At 41.3% G+C, this 21148-nt stretch overlaps 1 long non-coding RNA gene across 1 annotated transcript; it reads right to left on the bottom strand.

Annotated features, from left to right (window-relative positions):
• Window positions 1–1355: 1355 nt before the first annotated feature.
• Window positions 1356–18299, bottom strand: LOC122200478. Its single transcript, XR_006193819.1, has 3 exons — window positions 18054–18299; window positions 17715–17937; window positions 1356–2000 (listed from the first exon to the last, which is right to left on the bottom strand). It is a non-coding gene; the product is annotated as an uncharacterized LOC122200478 (long non-coding RNA).
• Between the last annotated feature and the right edge of the window lie 2849 nt (window positions 18300–21148).

Raw genomic sequence — 21148 nt, 5'->3', positions numbered from 1 at the left:
GTGTTCCTGCTGGGCAACAAGCAAATTTTACATAATCACGTACTGCCTGTCGTCCTTTGATACACTGTGAGCTTCACGAGGGCACGGACCACTGCAGTTTTCTTGTGCACTGCTGCATCCCCAACACCTAGAACAGCGGCTAGCATCTAGTAACATACTGAGAGCTTACCGTGTGCTACGTGTGCTACGCTCCAATATTTGTGGAATAAATGAATAGATCTTTTCCTGTGTACCTCCCCACCTCCCACCCCCAGTGCGCTGCCCTGTTGTCCCTCTGTCCCACCACAGGAATCAATTCCGGCAACTCACTGCACTTGTCAGGCTGGGTCCCACAGTGCTTAAGTGTGAACTCCGAGAGCATAAGGACTGTCCCTGAATAAATTTTTGTATGTCCCGGAACTAGCAGCCCTCCTTCAGTTAAGGTTTTTTTGTTTGTCTTTTTAAATAGGTCTGCTATGTGCCGGCACTAAATAGACGCTACAGATACCAAGATGAATAACACAGAATCAACTTAACTGCTGGCTGGTCGGTGGGAGAGACAGGAGAAAAAGCAGTAGCAGCACTGCATGGTGAGACAGAAGGCTTGGGTGCTTGGGGACATGGGGAAAAGGTTACCAACTCAGGGGCCAGAGAAGGCATCAATGTTGAGAATGCAATTGATTGGTTCATTAAATGTATAAATGAATGAATGAATGAATGAATGTGATCTGTTTGCTGTTGTATCTACAAATTTAGACTTGATAGGAGGCCCAAACTACTAATAATTAAAATCCTGAAAATAGATGCTCCTCACTTGCCAAGGATGAGAAAGATCTGTTTAATGCTGTCCCAGTGTTCCAGTTCTCTACTGATATGTAACAAATCACACCAAAACTTAATAGTTTAAAACAACAACAATCTTTTTATTTTCTCTCATGATCTCTGTGGGTCAGGAATCTGGGGGAGAGCTTAACTGGATAGTTCCAGCTTCGAGTCTCTCCCGGGTGGTCAGCTGAGCATCTCCCTCTCCTCGGGTGGGCCCAGGGCTTCTCCGTGTGCTCTCTGTGTCCCCTACTTTGGGTTCCTCTCTGCACGGCAGCCTCAGTACTCTAGTGTGAATGTCCTAGCTTTACAGGGGGAAAGCTGCATCACCTTTTTCGGCCTAGCCTTGGAAGCCACACACTTCTACCTCCTTCATTATCTACAAGCAAGTCACAAGCCCACACAGATTCAAAGAGAAATGAGGGGCACCTGGGTGGTTCAGTTGGTTAAGTGTCCAATTTCAGCTTAGGTCATGATCTCACAGTGCATGGGTTTGAGCCCCACATTGGGCTCTGTGCTGACCTAGAAATATTTTTCCAGCCATGTCTGAAAAAAACAATCTGCTACCTTGGGCCTAGCACCTGATATTCAATAAATGTTAAATGAATGAAACAAAATAGGGGCCATGATGATTTATCTTCTTCTATTGAGGAATACTAGACAATTGAAGTATAAAGTAATATATATGTGTATTAGTAATCTGTATGAGTAATATATATGTAATAACAAAAATGATAATGGCTATCATTTCTCAAGCTCTTAGTTTGTGCCAGACACTGTGCTAAATTATTTACTTACATGCATTTATATTGGTAGTATGATAATCCCCATTTTTCAAATGAGAAATTGAGGCCCAGAATTGTAACTTAAACCAGATTACCTAACTAAGAAGTGTGTGTGACACATACACATACACAAACATATACCTTAATATGCCCATTTACAGGCAAATATGTGTGGATAACATTTGACTTCTTGTTAATTTAATCCAGGATTTCCATAAACACCTCCCATACTTCAGGCAGTATTATCAGAAAAAGAGAATCAGAATGCAGTAGTATTGAGTACAGAAAGTGGCACACGGAATTTGCAGTTCTCTCTCTCTCTCCATAGAAAATAAGCTCCGTGAGGTAGAGATTTGTTGTCCACTGCCACAGCCCCAGCTCTGAGAACAGCAATGGGTACTTCAGAGGTGCACACTGCCAACAGGAGGGACATAACTTTGATAAGAAAGAAACAGCAACTCGTATGACAACATAGGTTGTAGCTATGACTGCCAATAAAACAGAAATCACCTTCATAAGAAACACAGAAATAATTTAAGCAAAGGGCTAAGTCGGTTGGGCACATGAGCTGTGATTTCAGCTCAGGTCATGATCTCATGGTTGGTGGGATAGAGGCCCACATTGTGATTTTCTCTCTCCCTCCCTCTTTGCCTCTCCCCCGCTCTTACATGCTCGTGCTCATGCATACTCTCTCTCTCTCTCTCTTAAAATAAATAAATAAACTTAAAGAAATAATTTAAACAAAATGATTTGGCCTACATTCTTAGGAAGATGTCTGAATTCCTTCAAATTAATCAAATAATAAGTCCAAATAGTTCTATTTTCAGTATCAATGTATTTTAAATCCGTATTATTTCTGACTTCAATTGTCCAATTAATTTTCCATCTACATATGATGATCTTCCATTTGTAGAAAATTGGAAAGCATTCTCATATATGTTATCTCTGAGCCCAGATAAGCAGAGGTGAGCACAGGCCACTCACAGCTCCTGAACACAAACGGGAGAACAGGGCTGGTCCATGATGAAGGTTCATAGGTCCTCCTGTCACTGAGGACCAGAAATAGACATAGGCTCCGGGGGCTTAGGTGATGACATCAGCACAAGATTTCTCTCTCCATCCCATGAACTGACCTTCCTCTAAGGTGTCTTCATTCTCAGTGGCTCTCTCTGCTCTTCCAAAGTTATATCCAGCAATACTAGCAAGAAGAGAGTTTTCTTTCTAAGAATTATAGCAGAAATTGCAAGACTAAAGCCAGGGGTTAAACAGCCCTGCTGCTAACACATAAAACATTGGGAGGAGTTGTTTCCCCCAAGGACAAGCAAAGTGCTGTTAACAGGAAAAGAGGGAATTAATGCTGAATAGACAGAAACAATAATATGCGGTACAACTGACCAGTCCCCCAACCCCCTAAAAATGAATGCTCCTTCTGCTACATCTACATGGTTTTGTAATTCTATTTAGCACGTATTCACTTTTTTTATAGTTAATACCATATGTTTCTTTACACAGTGACTTCACCTTTGTATTATTACTGGATAAGACATCAGTTTTCCTGTTTTAAAAAATGATTTTGAGGTGATGTTGTAAATATTCCATGTATCAGTCGTGGCCATGGTTACATAGGTGTTGACATTTGTCAAAATTTATGGGTACATTTTATTGTGTCTAAACTATAACTCAATAAGTTTGCAGTGAAATATTTTAAGAAATGATTGTAAGAAATATTTTAAGAAATATGATGATGGTAGTGATATTAATGATATTTATTTAGCTTTTTTTGCATAGTAGGATCTGTGCTAAGTACTTAATTGCATTACCCACCTTTACTAAAATCCTAGGAGGTAGGTACTGTTCACTATCCTTATCTTACAGATAAGGCAACTAAGAATGAGAGAAGCAAGGTGTCTAAGGTCACGTAATTAGTGGTGGAACTAGGCTAAGAATTCAAATCTATCTGTCTTAAATAACTATCCAGCTGTAAGATATCTATAAGAGAGACATTTTATATATCTAAAAATTAATAATAATAGCCAAACCAAAAATTGGAGTAAGATCACTCATGAAGAGGAGGTATCTTATTCTGAAATATCTGTGGTTTTCCAGGACCATTTCTGGTATACCCCCAATATATCAATAATTATACAAGCCTCTAGTTTGTTTTGGCTTTAAATCAAAGGCCCTGCTGTTAGTGTGGAAGCAACTGACTGAAACAGACCTGAAATCCTCATTTTCCCTGAAAGAAGAAAGTAATCTATCCTTACAAGTCCAGTTGCTTTCCAGTTCTTCAGAGAAGGTGGTGGCACTTAGTTAACATTCTTTGGCTCAAGAAATTAATGAAATTCATATTACTTGTAGTATTCAAGTCTGTTTTTTATATGTTGTCAACAGTTTTCATGTCTGCTACTTTTTTACTTAATATGCTTTCCTTGTTCATTTTATATATCATTTACTATCTTCCAGATACTCTCCCAAACACTTTACAAAAATTAATTCAATTAATCTCTTAAAGACCTATTATCATCTTATCTCCATTTTATAGTGTGGAAACTGAAAATAACTAACCTAAAGTCAGAGTCACTGAACAGCAGAGCTGAGATTCTAACTTATCGTCTAGCTTCAGACTTAGGCTATGTTACTAGTAGAACCTCAAGGGCCCAGTCAAAGAATTCACTTCCTCAGACTTCTACACAGCTGCTGGTGGCAGGTGCCATTTTTCTGGCCATTGAGATATCATTGGAAATCTGCTGGGAGGAGCTTTGGAAAAGGTTTTGGCTTCTTGATAAGGGGACAGCTGACACACACCTTTTGCCCACCTTCCTTCCCTATTCTTTCTACCTAGAATATAGATGTGATGCATTAATGAGCAGCAGCCATCTTGCAACCGGGAGGTTTGAATGCCACGTGCCAGGTGCCTTGGTGAGATCCTGAGCCCAAGAATGCCCACCCAACCAATCATTCACCACATAAAGGGTAAAAGAACACAACCTATTTAGGCCCCGTTAATGGAGTTTTCTGCTACTCAAAGCCAGACACAGCCCTATGTGACATAACACAATAATCACAAAACCTATTGTTTCACCTCCTTTTGAATTGTGGTCATCTACATTAATACATGGTCCTTAGGGAGTTCCCAAAATGGAAAATCATTGCTGTTTTTTTTAATGGTTTTTTTATTTATTTTTGAGAAAGAGGGGCGCCTGGGTGGCTCAGTCAGTTGAGTGTCTGACTTCGGCTCAGGTCATGATTTCACAGTTTGTGAGTTCAAGCCCCGCGTCAGGCTCTGTGCTTACAGCTCAGAGCCTGGAGCCTGCTTCAGATTCTGTGTCTCCCTCTCTCTCTGCCCCTCCCCAACTCATGCCCTGTCTGTCTCTGCCTCTCAAACATAAAGAAACGTAATAAAAAATTTTTTTTTAATATTTATTTTTGAGAGAGACAGAGACAGAGTGGAGTAGGTTCAGAGAGAGAAGGAGACACAGAATCCGAAGCAGGCTCCAGGCTCCCAGCTGTAAGCACAGAGCCCAATGTAGGGCTTGAACTTGTGAACCACAAGATCATGACCTGAGCCGAAGTGGGACGCTCAACCAACTGAGCCACCCAGGCACCCCGAAAATCATTAGTTTTAAGAATGGCTTCTTGGGGTGCCTGGGGGGTGCAGTCAGTTAAGTGTCCAACTCTCGTTTTTGCCTGAGGTCATGATCTCATGGTCAGGAGATCAAGCCCTGCATTGGTCTCCATGCTCAGCATGGAGCCTGCTTGAGATTCTCTGTTCCTCTCCCTTTGCCACTCTCCCCTGCTCACACCCTCAGTCTCCAAAGTTAATTAATTAATTAATTAATTAAAAAATAATCTTTAAAAACAATGGCTTAGTAAACACAGATAGTATCTACATTTAGAGGAACGTGTATGAATGAAGATATTTAAGAAAAATGATAATCCATCAAATAAAATAAGCTTGTTAAAAGACTGATATGAAACCAGAACGCTGTCAAAGATAATTTCAATTACAGACCCAGGATTATCCAGGTCAGTGAAAATAATTGGTCTATTTCTTATCATTGTAACTACTGAAATAACCAAATAAAATAGCTTATGTCTGTAAAATAATCTCACTAAAAGCAGTCCTATCCACCTTGCTCTCTTTCTTGCCTCCAGATCTTCATGTACATGTGTGTATGCTTAAAAGGTACATTAGCATATTAGAAGCCCTGAGATGTCCTGCCGTAAATAATCCAGTGAGATTTTTCTGAACCTGGTATTTCTCATCTGTGACCACAGAATTCTGTTTTCCCCCATTACATCACGTATAGCTCGTGCTCTATGAAACACATTTAGGAAATGAACAGTATCATAGACAACAGGAAAGGGGACACACAGGAGAGAGGGGTCATTTCTAGTCTTTTGGCTGCTATTTCAGTTGTTGCAAAATAGAAAGTTTGTCACTGGGAATTAAAAAGCTTCCTAAAGCAACTGGAAAACGATCACTATCCAACCTCAAGGACTTATTAATGGGTAGGTTTTCTTCTCTGGGGATCCATTTTCCTTTAGATGACTCTGGCTTTGAGGTGATGCTGTGGTTTTTAGTGGGTGCTGTGTCTATTGAAGGTGGCATTGATGGGGTGGAGGAGGACAGTATTTCAGCAGAGAAATTATTCTTGCCTTCACTGCCTTCTAAGGAGAAGCCAGTATGAAACATTAGTACTACAATGGGTTGTCTTGCATCTAAGTGCAAGGCAAAGGGGATATAATATCTGCTAGATCTACAAAAATGAATGTTGACAGAGTTCTTTTATTCAATTCCCCACTTCCCTTTCTAGTTCTTTTCTGGAATTTCCCATCACTACATTTGTATTGCCCGACACCCTCTGCAGAAAAATTTGACTTACAAAATGAGTGGCAGCAATAGTCTCAAGCTGAAGAGCTCCACCACTAAAACACCAACATTTTTCCAGTTTAAAAACTAGACATTTTCTAAAGTTTGTTTTGCCTGAAAAGTGACAATGTGAACCACCCCCTGTGTTTCCCAAAGCTGATCTAAAGACCTAGGCCAGCCCAGGACAAAGTTTCCTCTGACCATCATGAAATGAGAAAAACAGTGACAATGCAATTTGTTTTCCATAATGCTACATGTATTCCATTGGAAGCAGCACTTTTTATTTTGAGATTGTGTCCTTCCTACCAATTTGGTATTGATATACTCATTTTTGTATTAACATACTCTCTTAAAATAAGATGATGATAGTTGAAGGTAGTAGCTGTATTGAAAAAAAATCGTTTGGCAAAATTTAAATTTGGAAGTCCTGTGTCCCTCCAAGTTCGTTTGTTGTTTGTTTTAAGTAATCTCTACACCCAATGTGGGGCCTGAACTTACAACCCTGAGATCAAGAGTTGTGTGTCCCACCGACTGAGCCAGGGAGGCACGCTGTTCGTTTTGTTTTTAATTTGACAGTTTAGAAATGGCTCCTTGAGCCCAGAGAGCTCGTGTGTCTCATTCACTGTTGTGTTCCCTGAGACCTGTAGAATGCCTAGCAATAGTAAGCCATCAATACAGTATGACAGATGATAAAAGATAAAGTGAGGCACATTAAACTTTTCAACGTTTTTTTTATTTATTTTTGGGACAGAGAGAGACAGAGCATGAACGGGGGAGGGGCAGAGAGAGAGGGAGACACAGAATCGGAAACAGGCTCCAGGCTCCGAGCCATCAGCCCAGAGCCTGACGCAGGGCTCGAACTCACGGACCGCGAGATCGTGACCTGGTTAAAGTCGGACGCTTAACCGACTGCGCCACCCAGGCGCCCCAAAACTTTTCAAGAGTTTATTGGAGCAAACATCAATCCAATCAGGAAGCGCCAAACAGAAGAGTTGGGAATGCTCCACCAAAGGAGCCAAGGGCAAGGTTTTTATAGAGAAGACTTGGAAGCAAAGCAAAGAAATTATTTGGTTATAGCTTACGTGGTTGCTTTATGTAGGAAAGCCTGGGTGGCTGATTGCGATTGGCTGTTCTTGAGTTTCATTTTCTCCAATTCAGTACATGAAGTTCGGCTTAGGTTTTGGTTCTCTTGCTAGGCTATCAAGGCATTAAAACTACCTCAGTTGGCCTCCTTGTTTAGTTACTTTAACACAGACTAACCCAGGGCTTGGCAGACTTTTTCTACAAAGGGTTTCCAGGCTTTTTGGAACTTACAGGCGCTGTTGCACCTCCTCAACTCTGTGCCATTGTGGCAGGAAACCAGCCACAGATGATACATAAATGAATGAACATGGTGGCTAGTTTCCAAAAAACTTATTTATGGACACTGAAATCTGAATTTCACATAATATTCAGGTATCACAAACTAATTTTGTTTTCCAGCCATTTACAAATATAATACCCAATCTTAGTAAGCCAAACAAAAATAAGTAGCAGGCTAGATTTGGCTCACAAGCCATAGTGTGCGGACCCTTGAACAAATGAAAGAAAGGGAAAGCAATTCAAATCTATTTCTTTGGTCTATTGTTAGTGATGAGTATTATAAGGCCAGCAAGGAAACATTTTGCCACTAAGAAGGACTATATCCGTGAGTATAAAAAATAGTAGATTTGCCTACTAAATTGATGTATTTTTTAAAAAATACTTATTTTTGAGAGAGAGAGAGAGAGAGAGAGAGAACATGAGCAGGGGAGGAGCAGAGACAGAAGGAGACACAGAATCTGAAGCAGGCTCCAGGCTCTGAGCTGTCAGCACAGAACTCATGTGGGGCTCAAACCCATGAACTGCAAGATCATGACCTGAGCCAAAGTTGGATGCCTAACCAACAGAGCCACCCAGGCACCGCCACCCCTACTAAATTGACTTAAAAGATTCAATTTCCGGGGCACCTGGGTGGCTCAGTTGGTTGAGTGTCTGACTTTGGCTCAGGTCAGGACCTTGTGGCTCATGAGTTTGAGTCCCACATCAGGCTCTGTGCTGTTGATGCAAAGCCTGCTTTGGATCCTCGTCCCCCTCTCTCACTGCCCCTCCCCTGCTTGCCCTCGTTCTCAAAAATAAATAAAATATTTTTAAAAAAGATTCAATTTCCTACTGTTTCCCAAAAAGCACAAATGAGGAAAGCAGGAGTCTGACTGAACACCAACAAATTGTCTTTGAAATGGGCTATTCATGGACTCGCAGAATCATGTAGCTTTAGAGCTAAAAGAGATTACGGAAAACATCCAATTCAATCATAAGACATTATGATTTAAGACATTAAAGGCAATTGTGAGGTGTAATAAATGGTCAATATGTTATAACTTGTATTACTATTATATGAACTTTTAAAAACCTCAACACTTACCATGCTTGATAAAAAAGTATTGAAATTATAGTTTTTAAACTGCACTGAGAAATGAAAGCCAAATATTTGATGTTTTCACAACAATATTTTTATCTGTGTTAGTTGAAATATTTCCTCGAATTTCTATTTATAGCATTCCTGAAAGACAACGTAGTGCTTGTCTTAAAACTGAAATCACAAACTAACCATGCTTTTACTTGAGAATGGAATTTGATTAACAGTACTGAAACATGTTTGTCACTGGAATACCCCAAAGATCATTTAACTATGGAGAAATCCTAAAATTTGTGAATTTGTATTTCAGTTTCTTAGCTAACAATAATTTGGTGAATATGATGGATGTAGTACTTAAAAGAAATAGTTAAGAATGTTCTTATATCATCTTTCTTTTTAAGTTTATTTATTTACATAATCTCTACACCCAAGGTGGGGCTTGAACTCACGAACCCAAGATCAAGAGTCACGAACCCAAGATCAAGAGTCTCTCATTCCGCCAACTGAGCCAGCCAGGCACCCCTCATATCTTCTTTTATAAAGTAATGCCAAAAGGGTGCCTGACTGGCTCAATCGGTAGAGTATGAGACTCTTGATCTCAGAGTGCTGAGTTCAAGCCCCATGTTGGGTGTGGAACCTACCTATAAAGTAATGCCAAAAGCAAAATCTCAAGCATCAGACAGATATGGGTTTGAACCACAGCTTTGCACTTGCTGGCTGTGTGACCATGGACGCCTAATCTCTCTAAGTCTCAGGCATTTTACGTGTGTAAAGTAGGGATGATAATGGTACCTACTTCATGGGGCTGTTTGTGAAGATTCAATGGTGGAGTTAGAACAGTGTCTGCCCTATAGTAAGTGTTCAAAAAATGTTAGTAAATTAAAATGGTAATTGGCCACATTGCTGGAAGATAACTTTGGTCAATTCCATTTTCATAATCTTTTGTCTCCTCTGGTGGATGTGAGACAAAATTGTGAAATAAGTGATTTTTCAGTTATAGTATGAATTGTAAAGGTAAGTGTGCACATGAAGACAGAACTGGATATAGGTTTCCTCCATTATTCCAGTAAGCCTGGAGGAAACCAAGAGCCTCAGAAGTTTCTAGCAACTAGGAACACAGGTTCAATTCAGGACTCTAAAAAGGAAAAAGATTTTGCTGGTTATTTTGGAGATATCAGGATCTAAATGTTCAAGAAGCTTTCCTGCCCTCCCAGTGGAAAACAGTTCTCCCTCTCAGTCTCCATTGTTATTCTGTATCCCAGACCCTTGATAGTTTTCTTCAGTGCACACAAAATAGTTTCAAGTTTTTTGTTTATTGACCACCCTACACATCATCATCATCTCCCCCTCCTCCCTACCTCCATTATTCCAGTAAGCCTGGAGGAAACCAAGAGCCTCAGAAGTTTCTAGCAACTAGGAACACAGGTTCAATTCAGGACTCTAAAAAGGAAAAAGATTTTGCTGGTTATTTTGGAGATATCAGGATCTAAATGTTCAAGAAGCTTTCCTGCCCTCCCAGTGGAAAACAGTTCTCCCTCTCAGTCTCCATTGTTATTCTGTATCCCAGACCCTTGATAGTTTTCTTCAGTGCACACAAAATAGTTTCAAGTTTTTTGTTTATTGACCACCCTACACATCATCATCATCTCCCCCTCCTCCCTACCTCCTCCCCACTCCACTAGAATGTAAACTCCCTTGGCAAGGACAGACCTGGGACCATGTGGTTCATGGCTCTATCCTTTGTGCCTAGAACAATGCCTGCGCATGATTGTAAATTCCTAGTAACTATCTGATGAATGCATGCATGCATGCATGAATAAATGAATGAGTGAATGAATGAATGAATAACTTTATGAATGGGCAGCCAGGCTTTCCTTAGAAGTGTAGAAAGGAAGGGGAACTGATCTTGCGGCTGCCACAAGAGGAAAAGAAAACTACCAAAATTGTGACCACACAGACCCAGTACTGAAGTCTTGGACCACAGGGACTCAGAATTTCTAGGGGAGGGAACAAAGGGAGAGTGAAAGCTGGATGACTCCAGGCCAAAGGAGTCACACACACACACACACACACGCGCGCGCATGCACACGCACGCACACACACACACACACACACGCACACAGATACACTGTCCAGAGACTGGGGTACGTTAGAATTTGGTAAATAGTATGTTACTTCAGGCACAATAATCTTTCTTCACTTGGCCTGTGGGTCACCTCCCACTCACTGCTCTTGGATCTCCTTTCTCACTAGTCCCTCTTCCTCAGTTTCCTTTGCTGATTCCTCCTCATTTTCCCATCCTCTGAACTCTGGAATGCCCCAGGTTAGTAGGAAAATCTCTATTCCCACACACCTCCTAGGATTACTCCAACCCGCCTCAGGGCCACAGATACCATCAGGATGCTAACAACCACTAATTACCTACCCTACTTTTGACCTCTCCTCTGAACTCCAGACAGGTATACACAGCTTGACTACCCAGCACTCTCTTTGTATATCTAAGCATCTCAAACTTAGAAAGGCAAATGGACTGAACTCTTGATTTTCTCCCCAAATCTGCTCCTCCCAATGGCTCCTCCCAACTCCTCCCACAGTTGTTCCAGCCAAAACCCTTACAAGCATCCTTTTCTTCCCTCTCTTCCAGCCACTTCCAATTACCAGCAAGCTCTTTTGGCTGAGCCTTCAATATAAATCTATAATCTGACTGCTTTTCCACCTCTTCTGCTACATCCTTTGTCCAAGCTATCATATCTTCCCTAGATTATTGCAGTATCCTCCTAACTGGTCTCCTGACTTCTACCATGCTGCCTATTGTTAAGCCTTCCCCAAGGAGCCAGAGTGATCCTAATAGAACATCAAATTATATCACATCCTTCTCCTGATCAAAAGCCTCTAATGGTTTTCCCTCTTACAAAAGAAAAGCAAAAACATGATCTGACCCAGGGATACATCTTTTCTCATCTCATTTTCTACTGTTCTCCCTCAACTCACCCTGTTCTGACTAGCTGACAATCCATATGGATCTCAAATTAATTTTTAAAATATTAGTCTGAAAACTCAGTATGGGCTTAGAAGATCTGACTGTAAGTAAATAAACTGTTTTAGCTGGATAAATGCCTGGTATTTCTTTTTTCTTGTTATCTTATTTCCAGTGTAATTAACAAACAGTGTTATATTAGTTTCAGGAGTTCAATATAGTGATTCAACAATTCAATACATCACCCAAGTGCATTCCTTAATCCCCATCACCTATTTCACCCATCTCCCCACACACCTCCCCTCTGGAAACCATCAGTTTGTTCTCTATTGCTAAGAGTCTGTTTTTTGGTTTGTCTCTTTTTTCTTTGTTCATTTTGTTTCTCTTTTTTCTTTGTTCATTTTGTTTCTTAAATTCCACATAAGAATAAAATCCTAAGGTATTTTTTCTCTGACTTATTTCACTTAGCATTATTCTCTCTAGATCCACCCATGTTGTTGGAAATGGCAAGATTTCATTCTTTTTTATGGCTGATATATGTGTATGTATATATGTGTGCATGTATCTATCTATGCATGTGAGGTATGTATATATGTGATATATATATGAGATATGAATCTTATATGTGATAATATATATGTGATATATATATGTGTGTGTATGTGTGTGTGTGTATATATATATATATATATATATATGATTTGATATATCTCACATCTTCTTTATCCAATCTTTATCCATTCATTTATCAATGGACACTTGGGCTACTTTCATAATTTGGGCATACTTGGGCATACTTTCATAATTATAAATAATGCTGCATTAAACATAGTGCATCTATCTTTTTGAATTACTGTTTTGATATCATTTTGGTAAATCCCCAGGAGTGGAATTACTGGATCACATGGTATTTCTATTTTTAATTTTTTGAGAAACCTCCATACTGTTTCCACGGTGGCTGCAGCAGTTTGCATTCCCACCAGTAGTGCATGAGGGTTCCTTTCTCTCCACATCCTGGCCAACACCTGTTGTTTCTTACTAGTCACTTTGCTGATCCTATGGTATGAGACCAGCATATACTTTACAGTCTTTAGCATTTGCTTTTAGTCCCTAGAGTTAATCCTTTAGGCCAAAAATGCAAATTAGATTATCTCCAAGTTTCAGCTGGTAACACTCTAACTTAGTCTTGGACAACAATCCCCTCTAGTTTTAGTATTTTAGGGGGTATCTTTTCATACCATGAAAACGACCAAAGCTAAAACATCTGCTCCACTTAAGAGAAACATAGACCTTCAACAGACACTTTTTTTTTTAATTTCTTTTTAACGTTTATTTATTTTTGAGACAGAGAGAGACAGAGCATGAATGGGGGAGGGGCAGAGAGAGAGGGAGACACAGAATCGGAAGCAGGCTCCAGGCTCTGAGCCATCAGCCCAGAGCCTGACGACACAGGGCTCGAACTCACGGACTGCGAGATCGTGACCTGAGCTGAAGTCGGAGGCTTAACCGACTGAGCCACCCAGGCGCCCCAAAACTTACTTTTTTTAATGTTTATTTATTTTTGGGAGACAGACAGAGTGCAAGCAAGGGAGGGGTAGACAGAGAGGGAGACACAGAATCTGAAGCAGGCTCTAGGCTCTGAGCTGTCAGCACAGAGCCCAACACGGGGCTCGAACCACGAAGTGGGGGATAATGACCTGGGCTGAAGTTGGACACTTAATTGACTGAGCCACTCAGGCACCCCAGACACTCATTTTTTTAAGTTTATTTTTATTTAAGAGAGATATAGAGCAAGTGGGGGAAGGGCAGAGAGAGAGGGAGACAGAATCCCACGCAGGCTCCCTGCTGTCAGCGCAGAGCCTGAATGGGACTTGAACTCATGAACATGAGATCATGACGTGAGCCGAAATCAAGAGTCAGACACTGAACTAAGTGAGCCACCAAGGCACTCCAAGGGACACTTTTTAAATCTGACTAGGTTTCAGGTGCTGGTGGAGCACTGGGGAATCATGGATGAACAAGACATGCCCACGTCTTCAAGGAACTCACAAAGAAGTCCACACGACAGCAAGAGGACCTGATCTTTACAGTGTAAAGACAGTGCAGGAAACCACAGACATTCAAGGCAAGTTACTCTTAAGGTGAGGCTGGATAGGAAGGGAGAGAGCAGGACAGAGAGAATTTTACTTAGCACTTCAAGGACCATGTCTTTGTTCAAAAAGCACCAGAGAGCCACTGAAGCAGGAGAGTGTGGATACTATAAAGACTTGCTTGGAGGGGCGCCTGGGTGGCTCAGTCGGTTGAGCATCCATCTTCAGCTCAGGTCATGATCTCATGGTTCGTGAGTTCGAGGCTTGTGTCAGGCTCTGTGCTGACAGCTCAGAGCCTGGAGCCTGCTGCAGTTTCTGTGTCTCCCTCTCTCTCTGTCCCTCCCTCGCTCGCACTCTGTCTCTCTCCTTCTCTCTCTCAAAAATAAATAAACATTAAAAAAAATTTTTTTTAAATAAATAAATAGACTTGCTTGGAGGCAGGGAGACTGTAGCAGCATCTAGACAACCTAGACCCAAAATAAAAAAACCTTTCTTTTTTTTCCTAGACCTTTGTCACCTTGCAATCCAAGGGTTATTTGGGCAATAGGTGCATTTCTGCTTACCAAACCTCATTACCAAATATGTGCTATTCTGTGCTTTTGCTTTAAATCAGTTTGAATACTTCCACTTTCTCACATGATAATTATTTTGTATTCTTGGTGTTAACTGCCTAATGCTGATTCAAACCAGAGGATGTAACTTTGTCATTGTGAAGCAGCTGAATATCCAGGGCTTGACGGCATCATTTACTTAGTACTATATTCATCTACTAATGACAGAGGTGGTGGTTTCTGGTCAGTGCTGTGTCAGTATGATGATTTCTAGCTGTAGACATCTAATTTTGTTTTTTGTTTTGTTTTCTTCTGTGCCTACCCAGCATCCATACCCCATTCTTATGATAATAGTACCTGAGTTTTTCTTGGGAAACCACTTCTTCCCCATTTCCAGTCCAGGTGATGTGGGTAGAGATGACTACACTGGGCTTAAAGGGAAGGCATGGGACCCAGGCTTGATCAAAAAAGCACCGCGATGCCCTGGCCTCAGTGACTGGCTCATGCACAGGCACATGATCCAATCAGAGGCAATAAGATAGAATTCTTGGACTTGCTAGAGCAACTAGGCCAAAGGTGTTCTGTTGAACTTGAAGCTGGATGGATAGATATATGTGGATACATATCAGGAGCTAATGTGAACCATGATATCATGGGGAGAGCCTGTCTGAGAATGGAAAAAAGAGCTAAGATATATGTATGGAGAGGGAGAGAGAGAGAGAGAGACTGACCAAACACCAAAGACACTGTGATCCTGGATCTGGCCATACCCGTAGCTAGCTAGCATTATGCTATACTTCTCAGTTATATGAGACAGTCAATTCCCTTTTTAAGTTTTAGTCACATTTTGTTAGCTTTCCCCCTACTTGTGCCCACAAAGTCCAGATGAGAGACATAAATGCATCATTATTTTTTCTGTTCATCCACGAACAGAGAATCAACTAATCTAAAGTCAAAGACACTCCCTTAGCCCAGCTAGCATATGGATGCAGCCCACATTGTGCTCAGCATTTGTAGGCCAGCCCCTTATTGCCTTCAGTGTCAGCCTTATTCTCTGTTTCTACTTGATGCCTTCTGTTCCAGCTCTCTGTTCCTCACCTGAACTCACTAAAGCCACAAAGCTCCACATCCTAAGGTCCACTAGGCCGTGGCCCTCACTGCTTCCCGTGGACACTTCCTGTTTATCATGTTCCCTTCTAGTGGGCTCTTTCTACCCTAGAAATCTGTTTTAATAAGTAGAAGCAGGGCTGGAGGACTGGATGGAAGCCACTTCTGCCCCAAAGCTTGGGGCTCAATTGCTAGGCTCTGGCCACCAGCCCAATGCCACCAATACACTATTCACGCTCAAGCCTTCTTGTCCTGAATGCCGCACCTGCTCCTGCTTTTTCCTTCCTCCCCCGCTGAGGACAAGTTTAGCCTGATATTATCCCCACCTCTGTCATCTCTATTATTGCTGTGCCACCCAGAACAGGACTTTTGCCATTTCCTGTCAGGGATCTCAGGAATGTCTATGAAATTATACTTTATTGGTCTAGAGGAATCCAGCTTTCAAACACTATTTTATAATGAACATGATGACACTCTCCCTCCTCAAATAAGGTTGTTTAAGGATGTTTCCCCCTTTCCTGCCTCTAAACAGGCAAGGTAAGTCATTCACATCTGCCAAGAGAGGAAAATAGCTATCTTCCAAATTATACGAGAGAAGAATTTTTCCTTCAGCTTTTGCCTGAAACCCAGGGAAATTACAAAGGGATCAACACTTCCCAGTGCAGATGACCTCCTTCCTCTGCTTTCACTACTCATCAATGAGTAGAAACTGAGCAGTCTTTTATGTTCCTGTCAAGCCCCAGAGAGTTGAGTTGTAACCATTTAACTCAAACACAACATATCTTTAAAGAGCACTTACTGCCTTCCAGGCACTGTGCTAAGTAAAGGCCATCCAGAGGAGAATCATACAAGATCCCTGCTTCATTTAGATTCGAGTGAGGGTAGAAAAGAGGCAGTAAATAAACATGAACAAATAGATGAACACAGTTTCAGGCAGTGAGAAGTGCTATCAAGAAAAGGTAAAGGGATAATTTTAGAAAGAGTTATGAGAGAAGGTTCTGCAGAGGTAATATTTGAGTTAAAACCCAACTAAAGAGAAAGTACAAGCCATGTGAGGTCCACAGAAAAGACTATTCTGGACAGAGGGTCAGCACAGACAAAGGCCCAGAGCTTAGAGCAAGCTTGATGTGTTAGAGCAGGGGGTCAGTAAAATATGGCCCTGGCCTGCCTTCTTTTTTTGTACAGCCACAATTATAAAAATGGTTTTTATATTTTTATTTTTGTAAAACCAGTGAACTGTGTGCTACTTTTTTAAAGTTTATTTATTTATTTTGAGAAAGAGCAAGAGTACACACAAGAAGGGGAAGGGCAGAGAGAAAGGGAGAGATAATCCCAAGCAGGCCCCACGCTGTCAGCACGGAGCCCAACATGGGGCTCAAAGGGGGGCTTGAACCCACAAACCATGGAGATCATGACCTGAGTGGAAACCAAGAGTCAGATGTTTATCTGACTGAACCACCCAGGCGCCCAGGCTTTTATATTTTTAAATGGTTGGGGGGAAGAAAGAAAACAAAGCAAAAGAAGAATAATATTTCATGACACATGAAAATTATGTGAAATACAGATTTCAGTGACCATAAATAAAATTTTTATTGGAAAACAGCCATGCTTACTCATTTATATATTTTTCCATGGCTGGTTTCATGCCTCATTGGCAGAGTTGAGAGACTGTGTGGCCTATAAAATCTAAAATATTTACTATCTGGCTTTTTGTGGAAAAAGTTTACAGACCCCTGTGTAAGAGAAACAGGAAGAAATCTCTTCCCAGAGTTGAAAGAACCTTGAATTTCTTTGATTATTTAGGATCCTTTTGTCTGTAAATAACAGAAAACCTGTCTCCAATTGAATTAAGTAATGTGGAGAATTAAAGGTAGTCATAAACTCTTTGAAACTTTCCCATCAAGAGGTAGAATCTATGCTACCTCCTCTTGAATCTGGACAGCCATTATGCCTTCTTTGACCCAGAGCATATGGCCCGAGTGATTCTGTGCCAGTTCAGGCTTGGGCCTGAAGAGACTGGCAGCTTCCACTTCCTGTCTCTTAGAACTTTCTCTCTCCAAGAGCCCTAAGCCCCATATAAGAAGTCTGACTACCTTGAGATGGCCATGCTGGAGAAGCCACATAGATGTGTTCTGCTTGAAGCTCTCAGCTGAGTGTAGACTTCCAGCCATCGCTGCCAAGATGCCAAATATGTGAGGGAAGACATTTTGGACTCTTCAGACCAGCTTATTAGCCAGCTGAATACCACTCAGTGAGCTTAGTTGATGCTACGTGGAACAGAAGGATCACCTAGCTGAACGCTGCTTGGCTTCTGACCTACAAAATCGTGAAATAAAATAAAATAGTTGCTGTTTTAAGACACTCCATTTTGGGATAATTATTTCATAGCAATAGACAGCCAGAACAAACAACAGAAAATTTTATCATCTTACATAATAAGAAGTTCAGGGATAGATCAAGGTCTATCCACAGTATATTCTCATACTGCTCTTCTGCAATTCCTTTGGCTCTGCTCTCTGCTTCTGGGTAAGTTTCATCAGCAGGCTGGTAGCCAGATGTCTAGGAGTCTCAGTCAAACCTGACAGTGTCGAGAGCCAGAAGAAACAATGTTCTTAGGAGAGAGAATATGTAGGCTGATCAATTTCTACCCCGGAACTGGGGACGGAGTTGCCTCCTCCGAGTCACTGGGGAAGGAAAGAACACTTGATCAAAACTAGTGAAAGGAATTTGGTTGATACACTTAGGGTGGCCTGTCTTCTTCAGCTGTGCTGAGACAAACAGATAAAGGTAACCAATCCCTCTCCTGTGTGTGCCAGCTCAAGCCTGTTTCCCAACCCTTTCCCGTGTTCCAGATCTTAGCACTTGGCTAATCTGATCCTTCCCCTCCAGCACCGAGCTGTCAGGAGGGCCCTAGCAGGGCCCAGCCCTGTGCCTTGTGAAGCTCAGTTGTAAGTGCTTTCTAGGACAATAGCCTAAACTTCCTCATCCCCTTGGCCCAGGCTTGTCATAAACAGGGAAACGTTCTCCTTATCCTCACATTTGCTAATCCCCAACCATGAAGGTAGCTAGCACTGATTGGACCTCAAAAAAATTTTATCACCAAACCTGACTCCTTTCCCTAAAATCACCTTATCCCATTTTTAGTTCTACGATGTCCTTTTTCTATATCCTATGGATCCTATGGAAACTCGATGTAGTGGGCTTCCAAGTTGGTTGTAAATAGAATCAGATGAGAAGCTTATTAAAAATACAGATGCCCCAGCCTCATGCCAAACCCAGCTCCTCTATTTTTAACAAGTTCCACAGGTAATTCTGATGCACTGCCAGGTCTCTGAACCATTGCTTTAGCAAGCTGGTAAAAATGAGCAGAGAATTCCTATTTGGCTGGTAAGAATCAAAAAGTTTATTTCTGCCATTAAATGTGACCCCTTAGGCAAACTACAGAAGTTCCCCCTTATCCTTCGAGGATGCACTCCAAGACCCCCGGTGGATGCCTAAAACCACGAATAACATTGAAATCTATATATACTATGTTATTTTCCTATACATACATAGCTATGATAAAGTTTAATTTATAAATTAAGCACAGTAAGAGACTAACAACAATAACTAAAAATAAAATACCGCAGTTATAACAATAGGCTGTAATAAAAGTTATGTGACTGTGGCCTCTCACTCTCTCTTATTGTGTTGTATTCACCCTTCTGATGATGGTGATATGAGATGATAAAATGTGTGCTGAGGAGAAGTTGAAATGAATGATCACAGGCGTGGCAACATAGCATTCGGCTACTATTGACCTTCTGACGTTAAATCAGAAGGAGATTCATCTGCTCCTGGACTGCGATTGACTGTTGGTACCTGAAACTGCATCTAAAGGGGGGACTACTGTACTTTAATTCAGTGCCTCAGTTTCCCCGTAAGTAATTTGCCCAATACATCTCTACCTTGGAGGCTCTCTGTAGCGTAAAACTCTTGTTACCTTCCCATTAACCTAGTACCCCTTCTGGTGGCAGTACCTCAGTTTCGCCAGGCACCTAACTATTCCCCTCCCATTGTAGGCAGGCTTGGTAGGAATGTCAGTCAAGGTGCTCTGAGGCACCCTGGCTGACCACAGGGCCTCAGACCCACGTTTGGCCAACCAGATTTTCTCTCTCAGGAAATGAGACAAGTGAAACAGAGACTGAAAATAAGTGAAGTTGATTCGTCTGGCATGAGTGACCCCAAAAGTCTATCTGTTAGTTCCTGCTCCCTGAGCAATCTTGATTCCTGCGCTTTCTGAAACCTGGCTTGCCAGCTATTCCTTGGGGTCTAGGAGCAAGGCCATTGCCCATTTCTTTTGCTTAAGTGACCAAGGGTTGGCTCTGTTGCTTGCCACCAAAGAATCCTAACAGATCCTAGAACTGAGATCTTCGATAGTGTTCTATAGGATAATGATGTCAGAGCTTGCACTCTTATAAAGCCTTTATGAATGATGCTCTTATAACTAAAGTGGCCATTCTACAGGAAGAGTTTATTTTAATAATGACATCTTTGTTCCAGTGATAATAGACAATAATAGAGAGTGACAATTCCTCAAGGGGAGAAGGGATTATTCACTGTCCTGCCAAAATGTCTTAAATGGAACCAGGGTTCGGGTAAATACTTTTTATCTAAATGAGGTCCATTGTCCTGGACCCTAGGGAAAGAATGGACAAGAGAAAAAAGAAAAAGGAAAAGAGTTTGGTTTCAGTTTAAACCAGCTCCCCTTCAGCTGCATTTTACCCTTTTTACACACCAATTTAAGAAGATGCCTACTCTTTAAGTATTTAAGAGACGGCTGGAAATTGCATCCAAATATGCATTTTAAGGGGTGACTACTGCCGAGGAAATAGCTTCGGTGACTGAATCTTTTCTTCTCAGCAGCCTCTATTTTGTCCCCTCCCCCAACTCACTGTTACAGTTATTACTAGCTTTTGGTTTTGTTGGCATCTTTGTTATTATGATTCTAGGAACAGTTCCTGAGTCCTTCCAGTGAACCGGGCATGCTGTTGGAGGGTTTAGATGCATTAATTCATTTAATCTTTACCATGGCTCTTCAAAGTTAGTATTATCATCATCCCTATTTTACAGCAGGGGAAACTGAACTCAGTGAGGTTAAGGAATAGGGTTAATGACCAATGAACTCAATCACTTATTATTGGTGTAACCCCATTGGTCCCCAGGCATTTCTTCCACGATGCCCTGTTGCCTTACTTGGAAAGTGCCTGCTTGGTTCAAGCATCACTGGAAAGCGTATTAAATATGGCACTGCATCTCAAGTAAAATGGCAACTGGTCTCACTGTTCATGACACGTCCTGTTTTCCTGAGCAAATTATAAGCTCCTTGAAGTCAAGTACTGTTTTGTCTTCCACGGTATCACCAGCTCATGTCTGGCACACAGAGGAGGTGCTCAAAAATTGATTGTAACATCAATGACTATCTTATAGGGTCCCCAGACCTTAGAGAAAAGGAGGTCAAGAGGCCCCTTCACAGGATATAAAAATT

This window comes from Panthera leo, chromosome A1 (assembly GCF_018350215.1).
Source record: "Panthera leo isolate Ple1 chromosome A1, P.leo_Ple1_pat1.1, whole genome shotgun sequence".
Taxonomy (NCBI): domain Eukaryota; kingdom Metazoa; phylum Chordata; class Mammalia; order Carnivora; family Felidae; genus Panthera; species Panthera leo.
The sequence above is the reverse complement of the archived record's forward strand: the minus strand, read 5'-3'. Positions and strand labels throughout refer to the sequence as shown.